At 41.9% G+C, this 14,656-nt stretch overlaps 2 long non-coding RNA genes across 27 annotated transcripts in view; one reads left to right on the top strand and one right to left on the bottom strand.

Moving 5' to 3' along the window:
- Window positions 1-14,656, bottom strand: part of LOC147348292 (uncharacterized) — a 160,306-nt gene that overhangs the window by 56,086 nt on the left and 89,564 nt on the right. The gene's annotated exons all lie outside the window — the stretch shown is intronic.
- The window catches only part of LOC147348293 (uncharacterized), a 360,187-nt gene that overhangs the window by 283,071 nt on the left and 62,460 nt on the right, over window positions 1-14,656 (top strand). The window contains exon 4 of one of the 20 annotated variants that reach the window (XR_015151375.1): window positions 4,829-6,514. The exons of the other annotated variants lie outside the window; for them this stretch is intronic. This is a non-coding gene — a long non-coding RNA (uncharacterized LOC147348293). Of the gene's footprint in view, window positions 1-4,828; window positions 6,515-14,656 lie in introns of those variants that run through there. 20 annotated transcript variants of the gene reach the window in all.

Raw genomic sequence — 14,656 nt, 5'->3', positions numbered from 1 at the left:
CTTCAAGAGATGGTAATACCAGACCACTTGACCTCCCTCTTGAGAAATCTGTATGCAGGTCAGGAAGCAACAGTTAGAACTGGACATTGAACAACAAACTGATTCCAAACAGGGAAAGAAGTATGTCAAGGCTATATATTGTCACCCTGCTTATTTAACTTCTATGCAGAGTACATCATGAGAAACGCTGGGCTGGAAGAAGCACAAGCTGGAATCAAGATTGCTGGGAGAAATACCAATAACCTCAGATATGCAGATGACACCACCCTTATGGAAGAAAGTGAAGAAGAACTAAAGAGCCTCTTGATGAAAGAGGAGAGTGAAAAAGTTGGCTTAAAGCTAAACATTCAGAAAACTAAGATCATGGCATCTGGTCCTATCACTTCATGGCAAATAGATGGAGAAACAGTGGAAACAGTGGCTGACTTTATTTTTGGGGGCTCCAAAATTACTGCAGATGGTGACTGCAGCCATGAAATTAAAGGACGCTTATTCCTTAGAAGGAAAGTTATGACCAATCTAGACAGCATATTAAAAAGCAGAGACATTACTTTGTCAACAAAGGTCCATCTCATCAAGGCTATGGTTTTTGCAGTAGTCATGTATGGATGTGAGAGTTGGACTATAAAGAAAGCTGAGCGCTGAAGAATTGATGCTTTTGAACTGTGGTGTTGGAGAAGACTCGAGAGTCCCTTGGACTGCAAGGAGATCCAACCAGTCTATACTAAAGGAAATCGGTCCTGAATAGTCATTGGAAGGACTGATGATGAAGCTGAAACTCCAATACTCTGGCCACCTGGTGTGAAGAAATGACTCATTTGAAAAGACCCTGATGTTGGGAAAGTTTGAAGGCAGGAGGAGAAGGGCGCGACAGAGCATGAGACAGTTGGATGGCATCACCAACTCAATAGACATGAGATTGAGTAAACTCCGGGAGTTGGTGATGGACAGGGAGGCCTGGCGTGCGCAGTACATGGGGTTGCAAAGAGTCGGACACAACTAAGCAACTGAATTGAATTGACTGAACTGAACTGTTAACATTTATCGAGCACTCACATGTAAGTGTAGCTCTTCCAAGCACTGGTGGACCTTGAACAAGACAGGGTTGAACTGTGCAGGTTCGCTCACGTACAGATATTTTCAGTAAATATATACTATACTACTACACTCTGAGATTGGGTGAATCTACAGATAAGTAACTTTGGATATGGAGAGTTGATTATAAATGTATACATGCTTTTCGACTGTATCGGTGATTTGTGCCTCTAAACTTTCCCTGCCCTCATGAGGGTGTTCGAGGGTCACCTGTGGTTTACATTTATTAACTCTTAATACACTCAGTAAACTCTAATATAATTAGTTTAAGAAAAGATGCCTAGAGAATTTTGATTTCTAAATAAGCAACAAATGATTTTTAATTATAAGCAAGTTCCATGCAATGTTTAAGATATACCAACATTTAAAAATATTTATTCTTTATATTCATTCTTTTTCTGAAATTAAACTTTAATTGGGCATCCTATATTTTATCTGGCAATTGTACCCTTAGATGAGATGGAAACAAATCTAGTTTCTGGTACCAAGGAGACATCCAAAAATAGTAAATCCTATCATTATTGGTTTTTATCAGGTCATTTTGACCTTTGCTTTTAACCATTCCTCTAGCCCACCTAAATTCAGAAGCTATATTCATGAAGAGAACAATAATTTTGATGCATTAATAAAACCTTAAAATAACAGTGCCTCTGTAACTCACAAAAATTATTGAAATAGAACCTCATGACAATCTTGTAAAGCATATATTATGCCCATTTTTTAATGAAAAAACTGAGTTCCAGCACCATTAAATAATCTGCCTAAGGGTGCACAAATGAAAAAGTAAAGTGGAGCGCCACATTCTGGTCCCAAAGGTATGAGAGTCTTCTCATATCTGCATATCAGGTTGTATAATGAATAAAACAGGTGGGAGTTTGGAGTCTGGCCCCAATTTCTATCAATGGCAGGACACATCTAAAAACTTAAGGTATGGTTACCTAGAGCAGTAAAATCAGTCAGCAGCAAAAGAAGAGGCAGAAGGAGAAAGCATATTCAAAATCATTATTAAATTTAGGATCACCAAATTTGCTGCTGATCCCAGCAATAGGATTATCACATGTACTTGCTCTTTCCCTTGACCCCAGTAATATTTCTGTGATATCACAACCTTCAGCAGTAAGTCTGGATAATTTCCATTTATCAAGAAGTTTTCATGTTCCAAAATCCTCAATAAGAACATCACCATTCCAAAAAATAAAAGGTAAAATTCCCATTGTGTGTATGGGAAAACTGAGGCTCTTAGAATTAAGTCAATTGTCCTAGAATTAGCTTCCAGTTACAAAGTGGCAGAGCTGAGCCTGCACTGCAACCTTATATTACTCTGTAATTTATTCTTAGGGTGTGATATATATATCACCATGCTGTTCCCCATGCCTACTGCAGACATTACCGGTCAGTCATGGAGATCTTTCCCTTTGAGCCTGGAAATGACTGCAGAATCCTTTTACACACACGTTACTCTGGGCAGCCACTACCGGTCAACGAATGCTGGCACTCAATATCCTACTTATTGGCTACTCCTACATCACCTCTTCCTGCTGAACACCTTTATCTTAATGGTTACAGTGAAAAAGGAGTCAATTTTGCATGCTGTGTGGTCAATGCTACTTTCCAAAGACTGTATGGTAACTCTTAGAAATGAAATTCATCTGAGATGTGATGGTTCAGAGGTTGCCGCCCAACTGGCACTTATAAAGAGAGGATGCCTGTAATGAGCCTGGGGCTGTCTGCCACCAAGCCAGTTGTGAAGCCACCATTTCCAAAGTCTTGAAGCTGCTGTGATGGTCTGTTGCTTACCACAGGAGGAAAACAGCACTCTACTCCGTGCAAACAGGGAGGCCTGGAATCCTGCCTCCTCTCTGAGGGACTAGGTTTCACCCTCAGACAGCAAGCTTTCACAGGCGTAATGACTGGTTGGAGTCTGGGAGTGTCCTTGGATCATGACAAGGTACAGATTTACGAAAGCAACTGGTCATTACCCTGGCTTCCCAGTCCTTAAGCCAAGTCCAGATGCTTCACCTCTTTGTGCCCCTGCTCCCCTACCACCCCCACCACTTGTTCACTTATAATGACGCTTTTCTTCTTTCTCTTTCTTGGGAGAAGGATATCAGAGCTGCCGGGACACACCCAAAGCATTGTTGATGAAAGTTCAGGCAGAGACCATGAACTCACTTAAGAATGAGCAGAGTCAAACTTAGAGCAGGAGGGGGAGGGAAAAGGGGACGTTATTTTTTAAGTGTGCCAATTTCTAAGAATATAGGACTTGTAGACCTCACAAACAGAACACCTCAAATGCATTAAGCCCCCAAACTCCACTCATATCATTGACAAAATCAGCAGAGAACCAGTTTATCTGGGTCAAAACTCACCTTAAGAGAAGGGAAGTGCTACTTAGAGCCCATAAATAAAGCAGGGATATAACAAGCTTGGGAAGGCAGTCAAGGGGTATGGTCATTCGAGGGGGCACCAAGGAGAAGAAGGGGAAATAAGATAAGTTCTAGGACAGAGAGGCAGTGTGGAAAAGTGACAAAGCAATGAAGAGAATGGGTAACACGCACATTACGAAGAATGAGAGTTGGTTCTTCTGTTCTTCATTCCCATATAATTTACCAAAGTCAGAGGCGTCTAAACATACACTCACAAAATGAACCCTCATTTAAAGCTTTAGTACAGCATTTCAATGAATTGAATTTAGTGTATTGTCAAACCAACAATTCCAATGATCTAACCCATCACTAGAAAACAGGCAATATCAGCACCTGATCTAAGGATAAGGTCCTTCAGCATGATTCTGAACATCTGGATGCCTCTTGTTTTATTGTGTATATTTTACTTTAAATATATTAACTTTTGTGGATTTATTTAAAGTCTGCTCAAAAGCACCACTGTAAAAACCACTAAAATGTATGCAAAAACATGCTATAGACGAACATAAAATTGTTACTTGGAAAAAGAAAAAAAAGAACGAGAGTTGGATATGAAAACATGGACAGGGGCAGCAGCTAAGAGTTTAGACTCTAAAGTCTGACTGTGGAGACTGAATCTGAGTTCATCTCCTGTTGGCTGTGTGGCATCAGGCAGGTCATTTACCTTCACTAAGTCAGGTTCCCCATTAGAATGCGGGCATATTAATAGCATTTGTCACACAATACTGTTCCAAGAATTCTGTTAGATGATCTGTGAAAAGTGCTTAGCACAGAATCTGGTACCTAAATAACTCCATATATAGAAGTCACTGCTATCATCTAAATGGGGCTTCCCAGATGGCACTAGTGGTAAAGAACTCTCCTGCCAATTCAGGAGACACAGAGACCTGGGTTCTATCCTGGGTCAGGAAGATCCCCTGGAGAAGGAAATGGCAACCAGCTCCAGTATTCTTGCCTAGAGAATCCCATGGACAGAGGAGCCAGGCGGGCTACAGCCCATGGTGCCTCAAAGAGTCGGACACGACTGAAGTGAAACATTCATTATGTAAATATGTCAACATTATGTTGATTTTTAAGTTACGTGATACTGTTTATTAAATTATTCCATTTATATAAAACATTTTCTTTACACATACATGTGTGTGCTAAGTCACCTCGGTCACATGTGACTCTTTGTGACCTTATGGCTTCTCTGTCCATGGGATTCTCTAGGCAAGAATAATGGATTGGACTGCCATGCCCTCCTCAAGGGAATCTTCTGGATCCAGGGATTGAATCCATGTCTTTGATGTCTCCTCTACTGACAGATGGGCTCTTTACTACTAGCTTCACCTGAGAAGCAGAGACATCACACTGCTGATAAAGGTCCATATAGTCAAGGCCATGATCTTCCCAGTGGTCATGTACAGTGGTTGAGAGCTGGACCATAAAGAAAGCAGAGCGCCAAAGAATTGATGCCTTCAAACTGTGGTGCTGGAGAAGACTTCTGAGAATCCCTTGGACCATAAGGAGATCACACCAGTCAATCTTAAGGGAAATCAACCCTGAATACTCATTGGAGGACTGATGCTGAAGCTGAAGCTCCAATATTTTGGTCACCTGATACAAACAGCCAACTCAATGGAAAAGTCTCTGATGCTGGGAAAGATTGAGGGCAGAAGGAGAAGAGGGCATCAAAGGATGAGACTGCTGGATGGCTTCACCAATACAGTGGACATGAACTTGGGAAAACTTTGGGAGATAATAAGGGACAGGGAAGCCTGGTGTGCTGCAGTCCACGGGGTCACAAAAAGTCAGACATGATAGGGCAACTGAACAACCGCCCCACCACCTAGGAAGCCCTTATGCATACATATATTATATATGCATACTTACTCAAAAAAATGAAAAAAAAAAGCTTTAAAAGATATGGACTAAAACTCTCAACAATAAAAGATCGAATGATTTTTTTCTGCTTTATATATTTTTATATCATTTATTATTTATCTTTACAAACAGCATGTATTCCTTTTACAAGAAAATACAAATAAAACTATTAAAAAGTCAGATGACTTCTGACCCTAAAGCTAGCAGTATAATATGGGTCTAAAAGGGACCAGATGGCCATCACATCCTTAACAAAGGATCAGATGTTCCCTGCCAAAGCAAGCCTTAACAGCAAGAAGAAAAGATCCCTTGGTGTAAAGAATGAAAGTGAAAAAGAGGATGAAGTGCTCAGTGATACAAAACGGGATAAAATGTGCATGGTACAAGGCAGCATCAAGATACCTAGCATTTTTCAGGACAAGAGTAGATGTAACCCACCTTCCATCATTTCCAGTGGAATAATGTTCTTTGTGTTGTCCATGACTGTGTATAAACTACACACCAGGTATTGAAGTTTGGTAAAACAGAAATGTATCTTGAAGGAAAATTTTAGAGCTGACATGCCAAGTGAAGGATTAATGTGGCCACCTTTAGCAGAAGTATTCTGAGCACTAGAAAATAATTGTGAAAAATATAAAGATGGGTTATGTTAATTGGATTGAGGTTTTTGAACCTGTCAATTAATCCAAGAGGTTGATTTTAGTAGAATAGAGAGAGAATAAGGGATTTACTGCATTACTCCACTTACAATGAGTATTCAAAGTATGAAGATCTCCCACTAACATTGATGAGTTGAAAATAACTTTCTAACAGACTTAGAGAACAAAATTTTGGTTGCCAGAGGGATGGATGGGAGGAAGGGATAGTTGGGGAGTTTGGGATGGACATGTACATACTATTATAGATCCACAATAAGGATCTACTGTAGAGCATAGGGAACTTTGCTCAATGTCATGTGGCAGCCTGGGTGGAAGGGAGTTTGGGGGAGAATGGATACATGTATATGTATGGCTGAATCCCTTTTCTGTCCACCTGAAACTACCACAACATTGTTGATCTGCTATACTCTAATATAAAATGAAAAGTTACTAAAATAAAAAATAAACACACATTAAGGAAAAAAATAACTTTTTTGTTTCTCTGTCTTTTGAAGAGGATGTTAACAAAGTAGCAAACATTTGAAATCATTGCTATTGTATTTCACCTTCTGCTTGTGTCAGTGAAGCCGTGAGCTAAGTGTTCATAAGTAATTCTGGGAATGGGGGATCCACTTCTCAGATGTCTTATCCACGTGACTACAGAGGATGCTGGCAATGGTCTCCATCCCTCTTCATAGTCCCTCCCCCATTGGCAGGTGCACCCTCTACCGTGATGGGTGGATTTGGCCAAGGCAAGTGGCCCAAAGTGGAGAAGGCGATGGCACCCCACTCCAGTACTCTTGCCTGGAAAATCCCATGGATGGAGGAGCCTGGTGGGCTGCAGTCCATGGGGTCGCTAAGAGTCGGACACGACTGAGTGACTTCACTTTCACTTCTCACTTTCATGCCTTGGAGAAGGAAATGGCAACCCACTCCAGTGTTCTTGCCTGGAGAATCCCAGGGATGGGGGAGCCTGGTGGGCTGCCGTCTATGGGGTCGCACAGAGTCGGACACAACTGAAGCGAATGAGCAGCAGCAGCAGCAGCAATTGTCCAAAGATTAGGGAAGTAGTTATAATGCTTTTTATGACCTAACCTCAGACTCACACTCTAGCCCAGAAGTTCATAGGCAAACCAGATTCAATGTGGGAGACAAATACCACAAAAGAGTGAAGCACAGGAGGTGAGGATTTGGGGAGCCATTCTGAAGGCTAGTTAGCATAGGCACCATATATTGAGAGTGTTTAGAACTCATTGGAAGCAATGTTGGACAGAGATGATATTCTTGGCAGAGTTTATCAAAGCCTAGGTTATATGTTGGAAGTTTTGTAATCACGAGAGCACCTATGACCCTATCTTGATGCACAGCTGGACAACTGGACATCTAACGTGTGTGTGGACTCAATTTTGGACCTATTTTTCAGTTATTTCTAAGCCTGGGATCCTCTGTCTTAGAATTAAATGGGATATCACTAAAGGAGTTGATTCCTTCAACAAGCTATGTATAAGGTAGCTGCTATCTATCAGACATAGTACTAGGCCCTGTGCATGCTAAGTCACTTCAGTCATGTCTGACCCTTTGCAACCCCATGGACTATAGCCCGCCAGGCTCCATTGCCCATGGGATTCTCCAGGCAAGAATACTAGAATCAGTTGCCATGCCCTCTTCCAGATGATCTTCCTGAATCAGGGATCAAACCCATGTCTCCTAGGTCTCCTGCATTGGCAGGTGAGCTCTTTACCACTAGTGCCACCTGGGAAGCCCCTGTAGCTACAGAGGATGCCACAGGAAGTAAAATTAGCCAGGAAGCATCAGGGGAAGTTACATTAAACTGGGAAATGATGAAGAGGAGAAGTCCAGAGAAAGAAGAATGAGAAGGAGTGAATTAGAGGGATAGGGAACAGCATGTGCAAAGGTCATGAGGTGGGTATGTGATGGGATCCTCTGAGTCCCGAACTGCCTCATCTGTGCTTAGGAAGTTCCTGATAACTCTGATTCTCTTGGCTCAGGGCATGAGGGAGAAGAGCCTCCATCACTTAATACCAAATTATTTCTTCTTTCAGTTCCAGAAAAAGACATTCAAGTTGTTTTCCAGATAACCAAAGCATCAAGGCAAAGACTAGGGCACATCTTAGGAGAAGAAAACATCCTTACATCTCATAAAGTAGGGAAAACATCTGAATGAGAACAGAAAATATAACTGGGAATTTTATTACCAAAAGCTCTGGTTCCTTTTAATGCCTAAAATTAAACCAAGCAGTTCAAGAAATATTAAGATGCGGGTGTTGAAATCTCATGACCAATGAGATCAAAGCCATCATTTTACACATAGGCAGATCATTACATTACAGCTTTGTGTGGATGCTCAACTTCATTCCTTTATATGTTCAGAAATAACCTCAGATATAAACATTAGAAATGAACAAAAGCAAAACCACGTAATGGTCCCTTTAAGATAAACCTGGCAGTATTTAACTAGAAATTACTGACTGTTCCAGAAGTGGCATTCTGTGCTCTGCAGTAAGGAGGAGAGCTTTTTGGTGTCTGTTTTCTTCCCTCCCATTTGGTTACAACAATGAGTCACCATTACCTGCAAAGCTAGACTTGTAGATTTCTCTCTTGTGCCAGAAAGACAAGGCACTAGTTGGCCGGGATTTAAAATGAGAAGGGGAAAATTTTTTAATTTACACATTCAATTAAACACGAAAGCATCCAGGGAGGAAGACGTGTCCTCCAACCCTCATTCTTCACTTTTTAAAGTGTTTCCAGTGATCTTCATTCCAAAGAAGATACATACATTAGAGAACTAATTTTTCATGATTTGTATAAAGCATCAATTTGCTCCAAATCAGAAAAACTGTGTAATGAGGACTGGTCCAGACAAAACTCTCCAAGTTTTGTCTAACCAAACCACACCTCTAAAGGGAACTTATTTAAACATTTATATAAAAGCTGTCTTTATGCCCACGTATCTTTGGCCTCCATGGTACAGTGAGGGTGAGGTAGTGGAAACAAGCTCAGAGGTTTCCTAAGAATATGAAGATGACAAAGAATACATGCCAGGCCTGAGCTGCCTTCTAAGACAACCCCTTCCCTAGCCTTTTCCCCTCAAACATGGTCTTTCCAGCCAAGAAATCTGACTCTTATTTTCATAATGCTTCAGGCATGCATAGCAAAGAACTGCTCTTTCTTCCTCTATAGTTTAGACAAGACCCCCACCATGGAGCTGAAAAGTTAGAATTTCACCTCTTTGTCTTTGTGAAACTGAGTAGTTGCAAAGAAAGCAAGAGGGGAAACTTGTACATCTTTCCAAAAGTAAAGAAAAGAGTGAAAAATGAATGTGAGCATATACTTTTAGAAATCTCTTTTTATGAAGTTAATAGAGATGATATGTAAATATTTCAAGTTATCCATAGGGTTCTCAGGCATGGATAGATTGCCTTATAATTTACTCAAAGATCTCTTCAGTGTCTACATATTCAACTTTAATTATGTTTCCAGTCCTGAAGCCCAATTTTCTCAATTTTAATGAAATGTGTCCAAACGTGACTTCCATGATTAAGTGGCAAAGGAAGGCTCTGCTCTCAGATGCTGGAGGTTGTGGTATAAGATGACAATAAGCTGACAGCTTGATAACATAAAGCTTAAAACGGGGGAAGGGGTTGAAACCCTAACAAAGAGGAAGGTGGGTGGGTGGGTGTGTGTGTGTGTGTGTGTAGGAACCAAGTTTTCTAAGAAAAAGGAAGACATTTGAGCACAAGTGGATTTTTCAAGGGCATGTTGTTCAACAGAAAATATTACCTAAATGAGATTGTTTGTCTAGTAGACCAGAACTGTTTTTAATTCTACGTTCTGCGTTGTTAGCACTCAACAAATGAGCAGCAGTATTCTGACAGTGATGAGAGGTGGAGTTCATTCATTAGTACAGTATTGCTGCACTCAGGGCTATGTCTGGAACGTAGAGGGTCATAACTAACAACAGCAGGCACTTTTAAAGGGCCATCTGTGTTTGAGTCGGTTTATATATATTCCCCTTATATCACACACAAAAGACGTCTATTCCTTTTTCTAGTTTTCTGTAAAATTTCTCTCATATCTTGGACTTTCAATACCAGTTTCTTCAATCTTCATTTTTTCTAGAGATTTTTTCAGTTCTCAAATGCATTTCCACAGAGAGGACAATGGCACCTAGAAAGGCATTATGCATTTGTCTGTCTGCTCAGCATACCTCCCTTCATCAAAGAAGAATCATCCTTTACTTTGGGAAAAATTCCCTTTCCAGCTTTTGCTTCTAATAAGGGTTGCCAATCAGTTTATCTCACCTATCTGTGGACATGGATGAACATGTGATCTAGCTGGGCCAATCACCCATGATTAGCCTGAGAGATCCACACGTGATCAATTTAAGCCAATGAGAGTTTGGAGTTGATACAAAGGCAACCCTTTGACTCTGGTGATAAAAATGGGAAGAATTGAGCTTGCAAGGTGCCAAGAAACCTGCCTCTAGCCATGGGAGGAAGCTAATGGAGGAAAAGGAGCCAACATTCAGAAAGAGGTAGAACTGAGACAGGGAAAGAGTAGATGTGGATCCCATTGTTCATTCTGTTATTTCTTCAAATCTATGAGCTACCCAGGATACTTTGAGCTAATCACCCTCTCTAATTCCTTTGGTAGTTCAGGCTGGGTTTCTGTCACTTCCTGATTGATGCAGGCTCTGACTGCATCACAGACTTTCCTGTTGCTCAAATGGTAAAGAATTCACCTGCAATGTAGGAGACCCAGGTTCAATCCTGGGTCGGGAAGATCCTCTGGAGACAGGAATGGCAATCCACTCCAGTGTTCTTGCCTGGAGAATTCCATGGACAGAGGAGCCTGGTGAGCTACAGTCTGTGAAGTCACAAAGAATTGAACGTGACTGAGCAACTAACACTACCACTACTGATTCATCAAGAAGCACCTTGCACAGTGCTCTGCACAGAGTAGGCACCTAATGTGTGTGGGTTAGTTCAAGGGCAACTGCTTTTTCTTTTTAACAAACAAACTTTAGAAAAAAGAAGAGGGGATTTTAAATTGGATGACTGTCTGAATTTTATTGTTATTATTAGCATTAATAGTGACATTATATAACATCTACCAATATTTCAGGTCTTACTATGTGAGATGATTAAAAATATAGACCTAAATTCACACAATATTGCAAATCAACTGTATTTCAATAAAAAAGTATAGACTAAGGCAGACCAATGGAAATACAACTTGAGTTTCATATATCAGAGAGGCAATGGCACCCCACTCCAGTACTCTTGCCTGGAAAATCCCATGGATGGAGGAGCCTGGTAGGCTGCAGTCCACGGGGTCGCTAAGAATCGGACACGATTGAGAAACTTCACTTTCACTTTTCACTTTCATGAATTGGAGAAGGAAATGGCAACCCACTCCAGTGTTCTTGCCTGGAGAATCCCAGGGACAGGGGACCCTGGTGGGCTGCCATCTATGGGGTCGCACAGAGTTGGACACGACTGAAGTGACTTAGCAGCAGCAGTAGCAGCAGCAGTAGCCACATTTTAAGAAATAAAAAGAAATGGGTGAAATTAATCTTAATATTCTATTTTATTTAACTCATCAAAAATTTTCATCTCAGCATATAATCAAAATAAAATGATATTTTAATATTTTTTTTGTACTCAGCCTTCAAAATCCAGTATACATTTGACACTTAAGTACATGTCAGTTTGAACAAGCCACAACCCAAAGGCTCAGTAGCCACATGTGGCTTCTGGTTACTATACTGACCAGAACACTCATATTCCCTGATTTTGATTCTCATTCTGGCACTAACTGGTTTTCTGATCTAGAGAAATTCTTCTGATTTGTTTCAGCCTCAGTTTCTTCATCTGTAAGACTGGGATGATAATAATCATCCCTTCAACATAGGGTGGGTCTCTCCAAGAAGGGTGATTATTTACCTTGAGGATGAACAGTGAAATGGAGCCAGGCCATCAATTAAAAAAAAAAAAAAAAGGCTAGGCGAGGATCTGTGTGCCAAAAACCCAGAAACTGTCTTCCAGAAAGAAAACCCAGTAATAAGTAGCATGGCGAAGACTCTGGCATTGTAACCCACATGCTGGCAGCCAACATGAAGCTGTGTTCTAAGTTTAAGACTGATTATTACTGGCCGCAGCTGGCTAGTGTCCTGCACACTTTTCTCGGGCAGTCCCTGCATCTGTTCCACCCTCTTCAAGAGAGGAGAGAAAACCAACTCTACTGACAGAAGGAGGAGCAGCCCTCAGTGGCATGAAAAAAATCAGAGCAAGGTAATTTCAGGCAACTCTGGGCTTGGAAGAGTCAGGGACAGGTGCCAAGGGGCAACACCACCAGATCTTCCTGTTCAGTGTGGGGTTTCAGGACAATCCTGAGCTTGTGAGCTCCTGCAGAAACGTACTCTCTGGGCGGTACACCTCTAGCCATCAAGGCTGCCAAGTGCCAAATCGTCCTGGCTCAGGGCTGGGCCCGCTGCTGGCTGTCTTATTTTCATTCCCTCTACCTATTTCTCTTTGAAAGCAAATTGCCTCCCCAGGCTGTTTCTGACACATCTCAGGCAGCTGGCCTGGCAGCCTCCAGAATGGTTTTGGGTTTGCCATGCAGGTGAGAAAACTTGTGAAAGTTAGCTGCTCCTCACATCAGCAAGAGTTTGTGCCAAGATCTTGCTTAGTGCCCTATTTATACCAACTCTTTTCATCTTCCTCAAAGAAAACCCCAAAGAAAGAGGTACTACCACCTACATTTTGCAGGAGAGGAAACTGAGGCTCAGAAAGATTAAGCCATTTCCTCAAAGTCACATAGCAATCCAATGGAGACTCCAAAACTCCTTGAATGCTCCTGCTCTGCTCTGCAGGGGAACCATTTAAGCTGGAGGGATGGCAAGGACACAGCGTCATGTGGCAGTCTGTGAGTTTTTTATAGGTAAGAAACTCCAGCAAGGAAAGAATTTGAACTCGACTTCACTCAGACTCTGACCTCACACGCCCAGGTCTTGTGTGTACAGTTTCTCATTTTGCTCCCAAGTCTGCTCCGAAGACAATAGGTAGTGCGTAGAAAAGACATTTTAAGGGCACAGAGAGTGCATCAGTGGGAGCAGAATCCAGAAAAAGGGAAGGAAGAATTTGGATCAGTACTGCAAAGCCAGATGCTGAATTCATTAGTAGATGCCTTTAGGAGAGTTTTCAGAAGCACAGTATTATAAGATTGGGACCCAAAGTTGAATGAGAAATAGAAAGCAAAAACAGATTGCATTATTCATCCTCGAAAGGTCATACTTCCTGCCTGCAGAAGTAACTGGAGTTTTAATTTGGTCACATCGTACAGGAGCTATGCGGATGCCATGAGACTCTTGATATCTACCCTTGCTACTGCACCACAGTTTCCTCTCATTGCTGTCTTGTCAGACTCAATCTTTTCTTTTTCATTATCGTCCTTGGTTATTTGACAATGCTTGTCATTCCCCCTTCTCAGAGTCATGTCCTCTCTTGCCTTCCGTGATATCGTATATCAGTGCCTCACTCTATGTTGTTGTGTAACAAATAAGCCCCAGACCAAGTGGCTTAAACAACTCATATTTCTCATCTCATGGTTTCTGAGGGTCAGAAAGCCAGGCACAGCTTTAGAGGGTCTTCTGTTTTAGGTTCCCTCATAGGCCGTGGTCAAGGTGCTGGTGGGAGCCACAGTGCTCCCAGCTAGCCTGGGTCTGCTTCCAAGCTCATTGTCTGGTTGTTGGCAGGCTGTGGGTCCTGTGGGTGGTCAGATAGACACTTCCAGGCGTCACTGGTTGAGCACTGCAGACAGCCCTCAGTTCTACACACAAGCTCACATAGGAAGCCACATCAGAGCAAACCAGGGGGAGAGCCACAGCATAACAAAGTCATAGTCTTTTGTCACTCAGCCATGGCAGCAACATCCCACTACTTCTGCTGTATTCTATTTGTTTGTAGGGAATCACCAGACCCAGCCCACACCCCAGAGGAGGGGACTGCATAGGGTGTGAAGAGTGGGAGGCAGGAACTATTTGTGGCCATCTCAGAACACTGCCAACCACAGAAGTCATGAGCACCATCTTTTTATTAGCATCACATCCTATACATCAAGATGCCCAGTGAAGGATGACCACGTTGGCATCACACCCCTGCTCCCCTATCTCTCCTGCTGCCTTGGGTCCACCCCAAGAAGATGGAGCAATTACTATGACATTAGGCATTAAAAAAATTAAATGTCCCTCCCACACCCTACTCCACACACACACTTTTTCAAATACTGGGAAGCCACACTAATTTTCTAAATCCCAAGTCTGATCACCTCTTGCTCAAAACCTTTCATTGGGCTCCCAATGTCCTTAACATGTCCTTATCATGGCTTTGGAGGCCTTCCATGGCAAACCCAGACTGCCGCCTCTAAACTCATGTCTCTCCATGTTCCTCTCTCCTTTGATGTTTCAGCCACACTTCCTTTGTTTCAGTTCTTTTAGCTTGCCATCTTTGCTCTCACTACTCTGGGGCTTTGCTGAATATACTTCCTCACTTCTAGTCTGTCACCCCAAGAAATGGGATTCCTTTCTCTTATCTGTTACCTCCTTGAGGG

This window comes from Bos grunniens, chromosome 22 (genome assembly GCF_055505025.1).
Source record: "Bos grunniens cultivar Pamir isolate PY7600 chromosome 22, Bosgru_T2T1.0, whole genome shotgun sequence".
Taxonomy (NCBI): domain Eukaryota; kingdom Metazoa; phylum Chordata; class Mammalia; order Artiodactyla; family Bovidae; genus Bos; species Bos grunniens.
Note: the sequence above shows the minus strand (reverse complement) of the source record. Positions and strands in the feature narration are given on the sequence as shown.